Raw genomic sequence first — 14,487 nt, 5'->3', positions numbered from 1 at the left:
TTCTGAAATGTAGGTTCAATAGTTTCCCCAATGTGATGGTGGAAGATGGACATGACAAAGGAAATGCCACAAATTATCAAACAAGAGTCTGATACTCTGTCTCCATTACATTTATTCCAATGAAAAAACAAGTGTGGGGTGAAATAAAATAGGATGAAATAAACTGAAAAGAGTTTATCATGGTGGATGGAAACATGGTAGTAGAGCTGAATGGAATTTGATGTCCAATTTCCAAAATACTAATGTCCTCTGGAAAGGTAAATGTATCCATAAAACAGTCCACAGAGTGAATGGTAGGCACACAAGGAGGAAATTAGGTCTGGCGTCTCTTGGAGGTGGTGGTGTTTGTCTTGCCATCCTCTGCTGCTGGTCCAGATGGCTGTCCCCTTTGGGAACAAAGGGAGGCACAGGTGCAGGGCCTGGGGTGGTAGGGGCAGGCTCATCCTGAGGCAGGGACTCCCTCTCTACAGCTGACAGTGTTGTATTTTGACTTTGGTCATAATGTGATAAATGTCATGCATCACTCCAGTCAAGGAGCACAAATTGGAATTGATGTTCTGCATCTCTGCATTGTTCACCCTCTGGACCTGCTTAGTGTCCAAGAGCTCATTTAGGACCTGGCCCATCACGTCTTGGGATAGTTGGACTGATCCCAAGATTTGGTCAAGGTTGGTCTGGCTAATTAACACCCCATTGGCCTCCCTTGGCTGGCCCACAGGTTCCCTCTCACAACCCCTACGCCACTAGCCTGTGCCCTTCAAGTGTGCCCCAGACCACTGCCACCTGGCAGAGCTGGGGGCTGAGTTGTTGGTGGCTCATCAGTAGCCAGGACTGGGGGGCACAGGATTGGTGTGTGGGTTTTCAGTGCACAGGAAGTGAAGGGGTCCTCACACTGAGGTCTTTTTGCAGCTGTAGTGGAAGGCGTAGCTGTGGACTGGGTTTGACTCACTGGAGCTCTGTGGCCAGAAATACCGGAAGGACCAACTTGCTTCTCATCATCCAGACTTGCAGCATTAGAGCCCTCACTGAAGGCTTGCTACTGAACTGGAGTAGAGGTGTCTTGGTTGGCAGATGATGCTGTATTGTGCCGGGTGGTTGGACCTGTGAAGGATAAAGAGGATATGTGTTTAAAATATAGGGGCATATTTATACTCCGTTTGCGCCGATTGTGCGTCAAAAAATTTGATGCACAATCAGCGCAAACGTTGCCCCATATTTAAACTCTGGCGCCCAAGCCCGCAGACGACAAAATTCCGCTGTGTGCGTAATTTCTTGGATGCGGCAACCCGCCCTGCGTTAATGATATGCAGGGTAGGCGTTCCCGTCCAAAAAACGACGCAAACGGCCGTGCGTCGTAATTATGCTTCCGGGCAAAAATGACTCTCGGCCGGGAGGCGGAGCAAAAAAATGACGCACAGCCCGATTTGCGTCAAAATTTAACGCCTGGGTCAGGGCAGGCGTTAAAATGGGGCAAACACACCTGTATTTAATCAGAACACACAGAACAAACAGCAGAGCAGCAGAGCAGCAACAGGGAGACATGGAGGTGATTTTTATCCAGCGTGCACGTAGACGCAGAGCCCAGCAGCAACAACAGCAGCTACAACAACACCAGCAGGGACCCCAAAGGCAGCGCAGAAGGCAGGAGAGAATATTCCGCCCAAGAACAACCCTGCGTGGCCTCAGGGAACACGACATCATCCAGAGGTACCGGTTGAACTGGCAGGCCATTCAGCAGCTGCTGCGCAACATTGAACCGCAGTTGGCCCCCACTTTAGTGACACCCCGCACCATCCCAATAGAAACAAAGCTGCTTGCCGTACTTCACCTGCTGGCAAGTGGCTCTTTTCAAACAACCGGTGCCCTGGTTGGCGGAATATCACAACCATCATTCTCCGCATTTCTACCAAAAGTACTGGATGCCATCATTCGCCTGACACCCCTCCACATCTGCTTCCCTAACACACTGCAGAAGCAGCAGGAAACAAAACAGGGGTTCTACGCAATCAGTGGCTTCCCACACGTCCTTGGTGCAATCGACTGCACACACGTATGCCTTGTGCCACCTGCTGCAACAGAACACCTCTACCGCAACAGGAAGCACACACATTCAATCAACGTGCAGGCCATAGTCGATCACCAGGGATTGATCAGCAACATCGTGGCTAAGTATCCTGGGAGTGTACATGACTCATTCATCTTCCGTCACTGCACCATCAATCAACACTTCCAGGATGGACGGTATGGCAATGGACTACTTGTTGGTAAGTACAGAAACCTACTTATATACACACTGCACAGCAACCCTCTAGGACACACAACACATACACCACAACAGCAACATCTAGACAGGAACACACTGAGGTTGTGACATCACTAGCCATGTTTCTTAACTCACCATTGAACCTGTCACACATCGGAATTTACTGTACAGCCTAATGTTAAGACATTAATGAGTGTGGTTGCCTAAATGTCACCTTGCAAATTGTAAGTGTCACAATGACCTTTACATTAATACATTGCATAAGTTTCAAGGTATGGGATGTACACGGTACTTTGATATGAACGTGTTAACAACACTTCCAAATTTAAATGTGCATGGAACTATCATCTCACCCTCAGTGAAGACACACGGACACCTGTATCACAAGTCACAATGCTAGGGAGGGCACACTGTACTGCAAATCCCAAAACATACTGATGACAAACCGTTAGCAGACAAACACTCGTTCAGCCAAGGAAACAACACAATGCAGATGGTATAGCCTACAAGTATAGGATGTCACATTAGTACACAAAAGAGTCACAGACAACACAAGACAACTACTGCCATTAAAGGTCTTTTCAATAGTGCCAGCTACATCTACATGATCCCATTCTGTGTTTTTCTTTCAGCTGATCAGGGGTATGGCATCCAGCCATGGCTAATGACACCATTTGGGAACCCAAGTACTGCTGCAGAGCGGGCATACAACAACGCCCATAAGAGGACACGCAGCATCGTTGAGCGCACCTTTGGGATCCTCAAGTCAAGGTTCCGCTGCCTTGACATCACTGGCGGTAGCCTACTATATTCCCCCGAGATGGTCTGTAGGATCATACTCACATGTGCAATATTTCACAACATTTGTGTCAAAAGGAACATTCCCTTCCTCGAACCAGACCCATACATGCCTGAAGACGACGAAGAGGAGGATGCTGGCCTGCAACAGGAGGGGGAACAACTAAACACGGCTGCTGGAGTGCGTAGGCGCCAATAGATTGTAAATAATTTCTTTTCATAATTATCACCATCACCACTTAATGCACTATTGTAAATAAACACTGATAACAAACACCACATCATGGTTTAGCCTACTCATTTCTGCCCACCTTTAGCTTGAAATATCTGAAGAAGAATGTCGTCTCATTGAGCAAGAATGATATAACACTCATGACACAAAAAAATACACCACAAATGAAATGGCCACCATACAATGGTCAAATACACACACAATGTAAATGACAGACATCCTGTACAGTTCACCTTTGAAGGGCAATAGCTGAGGACCACACATATGACTCACATACATGTAGTAATCATGGATCATCGTAGCAGATGGCACACAACTAAAACACCATCACTCAACTAGGGGAAAACAGGCCTCATACATCAGGCAGTTCACATGCTAATGCTTCAGGAACAGGAATGTAGTACTAGACTCTTGCCAACAGTAATTCCAACTACTTACTATCATTGCAATGACTATCTGTCACTAGAGTTACACATAAGCAGAACATACACAACACAAGTGCTACACCTATGACAAGCATCCAGCACATCACATCCCATCTACATGTCAGCCCTTTTCTAAAAACATTACACACACTTGCAGCTGCTCACACCCCACCTCTCTGAAGAGGTCCCTGGAATGCCGATTTGTGTACACTGAGATTCCCTTATCTATACACACACACACTCACAAGAGTCATCCAGTGTGCCACACCCTTTCCTATGCCTACCATTGTCATACTACCATCTCACTGCATGGAACTCAGCTCATATAATACACTGGCTTGGAGTTTATAAGGCCTGGTATCACCTGTAGATTGATTCTTCTGTGAAAGGTACTGTAGGCAATTTATCAGCAAATCCCATCTGACAGGACTAGTGAGACACAGATGGAGGTCAAACCAGTGATCCCCTCCATGCACACCACCCAAATGTACATGCCCCGTCCCTGCTGATGCCTCCTACTGCATACATGTTTGAATTTGAGCTATTACATCATTAAGCTTTGACACTAATGTTGCAGTAGAAAACGTTATCAGGGTTCATGTGTCACCTTCAAAACAACACAGGACATACACAGTGTGACATCTCAACTGTCTACTGCTCCCTCTGACCAGTCCTAGTCAGAACACGTGATCATGTAATTACTGAAAGAACTTGTTCCTGATTGACCCAGCATCCTGTCAGCCTGACTGGCACCTGTCCGTGGGTCACTCTACAGATACCTGGGGTCCACCTATGGACCACACGTGCTGTCCAAAACCTCTTGTACCTCAGACACTAATTTGTCATTAGCCTCATCAATGTATACTCAAATACCTAGTATTGCATCATCTGACTGTTATTTGCATCCGATTTGTGACAGTGCCCTTGAATAGCCAAATCTTGGCCCTTCTGTTGTCTGGCCCTCATTATTGCCTAAACTACAAAGTGTGACAGTGGACCAGGACCATAGTGTATGATGGTGTAAATGGCCTCCATCAAAGCCAGCAACCTCAGATAATGTCCATGAAAAGGTAACACATATGAGGACCCTGACTGTTCAAACGCTGAGTAACATTTTTCAAATGATAAAGATGAGTCGTGTGTTGAATACCAGCCATTTACTTCTGCACAGAGGCTATGATGTTTCCTGATACATTACCATCCACAGAGGCCAACTGGAGTAGAAATGTTGCAATGACACATGCCGGATCCAGACACCTGAGACATTATCTCACTCAGCACACCAAGGTTGCCCAGTTGAAAGTCTCATTACACGTTTTCAGTGACAGGGTGGGACCATCCATGTGTAGGTGACCATGTCCTCAATGGCTTCTCTCAAATTTTGCTACAAACAATACCCAATTGAAACAAGATTAGCTGCCACTAACTCATGAGGAGACCTGGAAGTTCCAGTGACAACATACACCCTGACAGTTGATACAGGATCAATATTGGACCACACACATGTACATGTACCATCCAATCAACAAAATATTTGCAAGCAGCCGATCACAGTAGTGTCCCAGTTGTAACCTAGCAGGAAGAATTAAACATTCCACTAAACCAGGTAATGCATAAAGGGCCACATACATCAACAACCTATTTGCCATCAGGACATGAAGAATGTTGAGATTTAGCAAAAAATATCAATGCAAAATGGTATGTCAGATTTCTTCAAAGAATCAATAGGGCAAACGTCAAATGGGCAAATGGGATTACAGAATGGCAAACAGTGAATCATACCCTATTTGCTTCCATGAGCCTGCTGCTGCAGGTTTAGCATTACTGAATTTGGGAAAACCTTGGATAAATTTGCAAGTCTGGAAGAGCAAACCCTAGGGTGCTGGGGGCCTAAGTCCACCTCTACTGCCTCCCAAATAGACATTATATATGCACATGTGAAGCACACACATGCATAAGGCGCATGTGTGGCCTACTTGTCAAAAGTAAAACACATTTAAGATACATTAACTTGTAATTAGGACATGGTTACCCCCTTAAAAAGTGTAGGCGACAATTGCACTACCTATTTGGCCTATATATAATTTTGATTACTGTGATAAATGTGGACACATTTTTGCTAAGGAATACATCCTGGTATCCCATTCATATTTTGAAATTAGCCATCAGCAATTACCCACATATGTGTACAATTATGAGTAATATCCATTCTGACCAATCATTACTATTGCACTGTGAATACCTTCTATACATCCTATAAGGGACATTTGCCATAGCTAACCCCAAATGTGTATCACTTAGCACTGTTTGGTCATGACAAAATTCTTTTCACAATCTGACAAATGAAAGACATATTTGTCATAATGCGTCATATTTCCACGCATACAGCTTGTGCGTCATAATTTTTGACGCACAGGAGTGCAGATAATGCTGAGTCAAAAAAAATCTTAAAAATAGATATAATACTATCCAGCATTACATGGCCACCATCTTTTTCCATAATGCGTCATATTTCCACGCCAACAGCTTGTGCGTCATAATTTTTGGCGCACAGGAGTGCAGATAATGCAGAGTCAAAATTATTTTTCATATTTAGATATCATAATTGCCAGCGGCTTAATTTTCAACTCTAAAACTGTAAAATAAGCCTCAAACAAATATAATGGACCAATGATGAATTTATTTTTGACTCTGCATTATGTGCACTCCTATGCGTCAAAACATATAACGCACAAGCTGTATGTGTGAAAAAATGACGCATAGCGGAAAAAAACGGCGGCCATTTTATGCAGGATGTGATGTAATAGGATATCCTGTTTACAGAATCTGTACAGTGGGTGTACTTTCACTTTCACTTTGCAGTCTCAGATTATTCTAGACTGTGTGGCTGTGTGGAAAGTGTTGTCCTGTGTATTAGTGCTTTTGTGTCCAGTGTACCTTCTCAATTGTGCTTTTGTCATCATTGTCTTGTTGTTGAATACTGTCTGAGTCTGTGTTGTATTATTTTGTCAAGTCCAGTGTTTCATTTATTGTCTGTGGGAGTCTGTTGTGGGTACTGTAATATAGGGGTTAGTTGGGCTCTTCTTCTTAAGTTTTCTTTGTTTTTCACCACTCTACCTTTCCCCATTTCCCCCTTTTCCTTTTTCTCCAACTTTTTCCCCTTTGTCAGTGCTGACATGTCTGGTAGGCCATGGCTTGCCAGGATGGGTGAGGAGGATTTATGTGGATTTATATGGCTTGTTTGCCATTTCCTCCCACTCATGCTGGAGGCTGGGGGTAGGGTGATACAGGGGTATCACACGGAGGCCCGTAAAGTCCGGTGGGGGAAGGTGCGCCATCACTTGGTCCGTGTATATGGTAGCCTAAGGAATGAACATCAAGTGAACCACCTCTGGGCTGATCTGAAATCCAGAGAGCAAGATCTGCTGGACCACCTGGGAATCAGGATTGGTGGCCATGTTGGTGAGTACACATCAATTACATGTGCACAATTGAAAGCTGTGTGGCGACATGTGATGATTGTTACCCAATCTGCCAGATAAGTAGCTGACTGTGTGTAATGCTAGGGAAACCTACTGGGTAATTGTTGCACAATGTGAAGGAAGACAAATGCTAGCAGTCAGGTAGCTCATGTTTTCGACACATACCGGTTGCCTGTAGCAGTATGTAATGTAGTGCTGCCTTTGTGTCAGACAAACAACACGTTAATGACTCAATTAGAAGTCTACAGGTCACAATAGCCAGTGAAAAATGGATGTTGAAACATCATACCTACATATGTAGACGCCATAGCTAGACTGACATTTGTAAACCCAACATGATGCTATAAATGAGTGCTACCTTCACGTCAATTGAAGTTAGCAATGTTGTCCACACATATGTCACATGTGTGTCTGGTTGGTGTGTAGGGAAAATGACCACATAGGCTGTTTGAGTTTGAGAGGTCATGCAGTCCTCAAGTAACCAGCTTTTGGATGTCTCTCTTGCATGCACATGATGAGATGAATGCACCCCTATATTGTTGGGGCATACTAATGGAGGTGCATCTTTGACACCACATGACTGTCCAGGCCACTGCATGTGTGTAGTAGGGTGTGTAACTGTAGCAGGACACTCATCCAATGTAAATGTTGCTCAAGAATAATTCCATGCAGTATGAGCATGTGTGAAAGTGTTTCATTACTTATGTCATATTCTCACATTGTCTTTGTAATTGCAATTGTTTGTAAGTGCACGGATTCTGAGTATATTCTTCCTTCCATGCTTTACAGGTGGACATGCACCGTACACTGTGGGAGAGGTGGCTCATTTTGCGGACCCCGACACCTACAGTGAGTGTTGCATGTGTGCTATTTTTAATGTTTGCTGGTGATGCATGATGGACTACTGTGTGTTCAACAGAATTCAAGGTCTGATGCACTGCCCATTCATTAGTATTGTTCCATTGGTGGGATTTCAATTATCACTTCATTTTGAGTAGACCTATGCTTATCCATTTCTCAGATTTTGGGTCTGTAGGCCATTCCAGTAGGGCCCGCTATAGGGAATGGGGTGAGTCATGTGGCATACACTGGTTAATATAAGAGTTGCTCTGGGACTTGTCTCGGACTGAGTCTGCATTTCAGACTGACATTCTCCCAGATAGCTTCTGCAAAAGGCTTGTCTGAAATATGCTGCTTCCCTAGTTAACGATGGACTGAGTACACTGTAGGTTGGATCTTCCGGGGGCATGTACTTCCACAAGTTGAACTAGAAGTGTCTGGGACTAGAGTGCAATGGCCTAGGTGTACATTCTGGTGGTGTTTGTCTTGCCATCCTCTGCTGCTGGTCCAGATGGCTGTCCCCTTTGGGAACAAAGGGAGGCACAGGTGCAGGGCCTGGGGTGGTAGGGGCAGGCTCATCCTGAGGCAGGGACTCCCTCTCTACAGCTGACAGTGTTGTATTTTGACTTTGGTCATAATGTGATAAATGTCATGCATCACTCCAGTCAAGGAGCACAAATTGGAATTGATGTTCTGCATCTCTGCATTGTTCACCCTCTGGACCTGCTTAGTGTCCAAGAGCTCATTTAGGACCTGGCCCATCACGTCTTGGGATAGTTGGACTGATCCCAAGATTTGGTCAAGGTTGGTCTGGCTAATTAACACCCCATTGGCCTCCCTTGGCTGGCCCACAGGTTCCCTCTCACAACCCCTACGCCACTAGCCTGTGCCCTTCAAGTGTGCCCCAGACCACTGCCACCTGGCAGAGCTGGGGGCTGAGTTGTTGGTGGCTCATCAGTAGCCAGGACTGGGGGGCACAGGATTGGTGTGTGGGTTTTCAGTGCACAGGAAGTGAAGGGGTCCTCACACTGAGGTCTTTTTGCAGCTGTAGTGGAAGGCGTAGCTGTGGACTGGGTTTGACTCACTGGAGCTCTGTGGCCAGAAATACCGGAAGGACCAACTTGCTTCTCATCATCCAGACTTGCAGCATTAGAGCCCTCACTGAAGGCTTGCTACTGAACTGGAGTAGAGGTGTCTTGGTTGGCAGATGATGCTGTATTGTGCCGGGTGGTTGGACCTGTGAAGGATAAAGAGGATATGTGTTTAAAATATAGGGGCATATTTATACTCCGTTTGCGCCGATTGTGCGTCAAAAAATTTGATGCACAATCAGCGCAAACGTTGCCCCATATTTAAACTCTGGCGCCCAAGCCCGCAGACGACAAAATTCCGCTGTGTGCGTAATTTCTTGGATGCGGCAACCCGCCCTGCGTTAATGATATGCAGGGTAGGCGTTCCCGTCCAAAAAACGACGCAAACGGCCGTGCGTCGTAATTATGCTTCCGGGCAAAAATGACTCTCGGCCGGGAGGCGGAGCAAAAAAATGACGCACAGCCCGATTTGCGTCAAAATTTAACGCCTGGGTCAGGGCAGGCGTTAAAATGGGGCAAACACACCTGTATTTAATCAGAACACACAGAACAAACAGCAGAGCAGCAGAGCAGCAACAGGGAGACATGGAGGTGATTTGTATCCAGCGTGCACGTAGACGCAGAGCCCAGCAGCAACAACAGCAGCTACAACAACACCAGCAGGGACCCCAAAGGCAGCGCAGAAGGCAGGAGAGAATATTCCGCCCAAGAACAACCCTGCGTGGCCTCAGGGAACACGACATCATCCAGAGGTACCGGTTGAACTGGCAGGCCATTCAGCAGCTGCTGCGCAACATTGAACCGCAGTTGGCCCCCACTTTAGTGACACCCCGCACCATCCCAATAGAAACAAAGCTGCTTGCCGTACTTCACCTGCTGGCAAGTGGCTCTTTTCAAACAACCGGTGCCCTGGTTGGCGGAATATCACAACCATCATTCTCCGCATTTCTACCAAAAGTACTGGATGCCATCATTCGCCTGACACCCCTCCACATCTGCTTCCCTAACACACTGCAGAAGCAGCAGGAAACAAAACAGGGGTTCTACGCAATCAGTGGCTTCCCACACGTCCTTGGTGCAATCGACTGCACACACGTATGCCTTGTGCCACCTGCTGCAACAGAACACCTCTACCGCAACAGGAAGCACACACATTCAATCAACGTGCAGGCCATAGTCGATCACCAGGGATTGATCAGCAACATCGTGGCTAAGTATCCTGGGAGTGTACATGACTCATTCATCTTCCGTCACTGCACCATCAATCAACACTTCCAGGATGGACGGTATGGCAATGGACTACTTGTTGGTAAGTACAGAAACCTACTTATATACACACTGCACAGCAACCCTCTAGGACACACAACACATACACCACAACAGCAACATCTAGACAGGAACACACTGAGGTTGTGACATCACTAGCCATGTTTCTTAACTCACCATTGAACCTGTCACACATCGGAATTTACTGTACAGCCTAATGTTAAGACATTAATGAGTGTGGTTGCCTAAATGTCACCTTGCAAATTGTAAGTGTCACAATGACCTTTACATTAATACATTGCATAAGTTTCAAGGTATGGGATGTACACGGTACTTTGATATGAACGTGTTAACAACACTTCCAAATTTAAATGTGCATGGAACTATCATCTCACCCTCAGTGAAGACACACGGACACCTGTATCACAAGTCACAATGCTAGGGAGGGCACACTGTACTGCAAATCCCAAAACATACTGATGACAAACCGTTAGCAGACAAACACTCGTTCAGCCAAGGAAACAACACAATGCAGATGGTATAGCCTACAAGTATAGGATGTCACATTAGTACACAAAAGAGTCACAGACAACACAAGACAACTACTGCCATTAAAGGTCTTTTCAATAGTGCCAGCTACATCTACATGATCCCATTCTGTGTTTTTCTTTCAGCTGATCAGGGGTATGGCATCCAGCCATGGCTAATGACACCATTTGGGAACCCAAGTACTGCTGCAGAGCGGGCATACAACAACGCCCATAAGAGGACACGCAGCATCGTTGAGCGCACCTTTGGGATCCTCAAGTCAAGGTTCCGCTGCCTTGACATCACTGGCGGTAGCCTACTATATTCCCCCGAGATGGTCTGTAGGATCATACTCACATGTGCAATATTTCACAACATTTGTGTCAAAAGGAACATTCCCTTCCTCGAACCAGACCCATACATGCCTGAAGACGACGAAGAGGAGGATGCTGGCCTGCAACAGGAGGGGGAACAACTAAACACGGCTGCTGGAGTGCGTAGGCGCCAATAGATTGTAAATAATTTCTTTTCATAATTATCACCATCACCACTTAATGCACTATTGTAAATAAACACTGATAACAAACACCACATCATGGTTTAGCCTACTCATTTCTGCCCACCTTTAGCTTGAAATATCTGAAGAAGAATGTCGTCTCATTGAGCAAGAATGATATAACACTCATGACACAAAAAAATACACCACAAATGAAATGGCCACCATACAATGGTCAAATACACACACAATGTAAATGACAGACATCCTGTACAGTTCACCTTTGAAGGGCAATAGCTGAGGACCACACATATGACTCACATACATGTAGTAATCATGGATCATCGCAGCAGATGGCACACAACTAAAACACCATCACTCAACTAGGGGAAAACAGGCCTCATACATCAGGCAGTTCACCTGCTAATGCTTCAGGAACAGGAATGTAGTACTAGACTCTTGCCAACAGTAATTCCAACTACTTACTATCATTGCAATGACTATCTGTCACTAGAGTTACACATAAGCAGAACATACACAACACAAGTGCTACACCTATGACAAGCATCCAGCACATCACATCCCATCTACATGTCAGCCCTTTTCTAAAAACATTACACACACTTGCAGCTGCTCACACCCCACCTCTCTGAAGAGGTCCCTGGAATGCCGATTTGTGTACACTGAGATTCCCTTATCTATACACACACACACTCACAAGAGTCATCCAGTGTGCCACACCCTTTCCTATGCCTACCATTGTCATACTACCATCTCACTGCATGGAACTCAGCTCATATAATACACTGGCTTGGAGTTTATAAGGCCTGGTATCACCTGTAGATTGATTCTTCTGTGAAAGGTACTGTAGGCAATTTATCAGCAAATCCCATCTGACAGGACTAGTGAGACACAGATGGAGGTCAAACCAGTGATCCCCTCCATGCACACCACCCAAATGTACATGCCCCGTCCCTGCTGATGCCTCCTACTGCATACATGTTTGAATTTGAGCTATTACATCATTAAGCTTTGACACTAATGTTGCAGTAGAAAACTTTATCAGGGTTCATGTGTCACCTTCAAAACAACACAGGACATACACAGTGTGACATCTCAACTGTCTACTGCTCCCTCTGACCAGTCCTAGTCAGAACACGTGATCATGTAATTACTGAAAGAACTTGCTCCTGATTGACCCAGCATCCTGTCAGCCTGACTGGCACCTGTCCGTGGGTCACTCTACAGATACCTGGGGTCCACCTATGGACCACACGTGCTGTCCAAAACCTCTTGTACCTCAGACACTAATTTGTCATTAGCCTCATCAATGTATACTCAAATACCTAGTATTGCATCATCTGACTGTTATTTGCATCCGATTTGTGACAGTGCCCTTGAATAGCCAAATCTTGGCCCTTCTGTTGTCTGGCCCTCATTATTGCCTAAACTACAAAGTGTGACAGTGGACCAGGACCATAGTGTATGATGGTGTAAATGGCCTCCATCAAAGCCAGCAACCTCAGATAATGTCCATGAAAAGGTAACACATATGAGGACCCTGACTGTTCAAACGCTGAGTAACATTTTTCAAATGATAAAGATGAGTCGTGTGTTGAATACCAGCCATTTACTTCTGCACAGAGGCTATGATGTTTCCTGATACATTACCATCCACAGAGGCCAACTGGAGTAGAAATGTTGCAATGACACATGCCGGATCCAGACACCTGAGACATTATCTCACTCAGCACACCAAGGTTGCCCAGTTGAAAGTCTCATTACACGTTTTCAGTGACAGGGTGGGACCATCCATGTGTAGGTGACCATGTCCTCAATGGCTTCTCTCAAATTTTGCTACAAACAATACCCAATTGAAACAAGATTAGCTGCCACTAACTCATGAGGAGACCTGGAAGTTCCAGTGACAACATACACCCTGACAGTTGATACAGGATCAATATTGGACCACACACATGTACATGTACCATCCAATCAACAAAATATTTGCAAGCAGCCGATCACAGTAGTGTCCCAGTTGTAACCTAGCAGGAAGAATTAAACATTCCACTAAACCAGGTAATGCATAAAGGGCCACATACATCAACAACCTATTTGCCATCAGGACATGAAGAATGTTGAGATTTAGCAAAAAATATCAATGCAAAATGGTATGTCAGATTTCTTCAAAGAATCAATAGGGCAAACGTCAAATGGGCAAATGGGATTACAGAATGGGAAACAGTGAATCATACCCTATTTGCTTCCATGAGCCTGCTGCTGCAAGTTTAGCATTACTGAATTTGGGAAAACCTTGGATAAATTTGCAAGTCTGGAAGAGCAAACCCTAGGGTGCTGGGGGCCTAAGTCCACCTCTACTGCCTCCCAAATAGACATTATATATGCACATGTGAAGCACACACATGCATAAGGCGCATGTGTGGCCTACTTGTCAAAAGTAAAACACATTTAAGATACATTAACTCGTAATTAGGACATGGTTACCCCCTTAAAAAGTGTAGGCGACAATTGCACTACCTATTTGGCCTATATATAATTTTGATTACTGTGATAAATGTGGACACATTTTTGCTAAGGAATACATCCTGGTATCCCATTCATATTTTGAAATTAGCCATCAGCAATTACCCACATATGTGTACAATTATGAGTAATATCCATTCTGACCAATCATTACTATTGCACTGTGAATACCTTCTATACATCCTATAAGGGACATTTGCCATAGCTAACCCCAAATGTGTATCACTTAGCACTGTTTGGTCATGACAAAATTCTTTTCACAATCTGACAAATGAAAGACATATTTGTCATAATGCGTCATATTTCCACGCATACAGCTTGTGCGTCATAATTTTTGACGCACAGGAGTGCAGATAATGCTGAGTCAAAAAAAATCTTAAAAATAGATATAATACTATCCAGCATTACATGGCCACCATCTTTTTCCATAATGCGTCATATTTCCACGCCAACAGCTTGTGCGTCATAATTTTTGGCGCACAGGAGTGCAGATAATGCAGAGTCAAAATTATTTTTCATATT

Source organism: Pleurodeles waltl, chromosome 4_2 (genome assembly GCF_031143425.1).
Source record: "Pleurodeles waltl isolate 20211129_DDA chromosome 4_2, aPleWal1.hap1.20221129, whole genome shotgun sequence".
Classification (NCBI taxonomy): domain Eukaryota; kingdom Metazoa; phylum Chordata; class Amphibia; order Caudata; family Salamandridae; genus Pleurodeles; species Pleurodeles waltl.
This window is presented reverse-complemented; position numbering follows the sequence as displayed.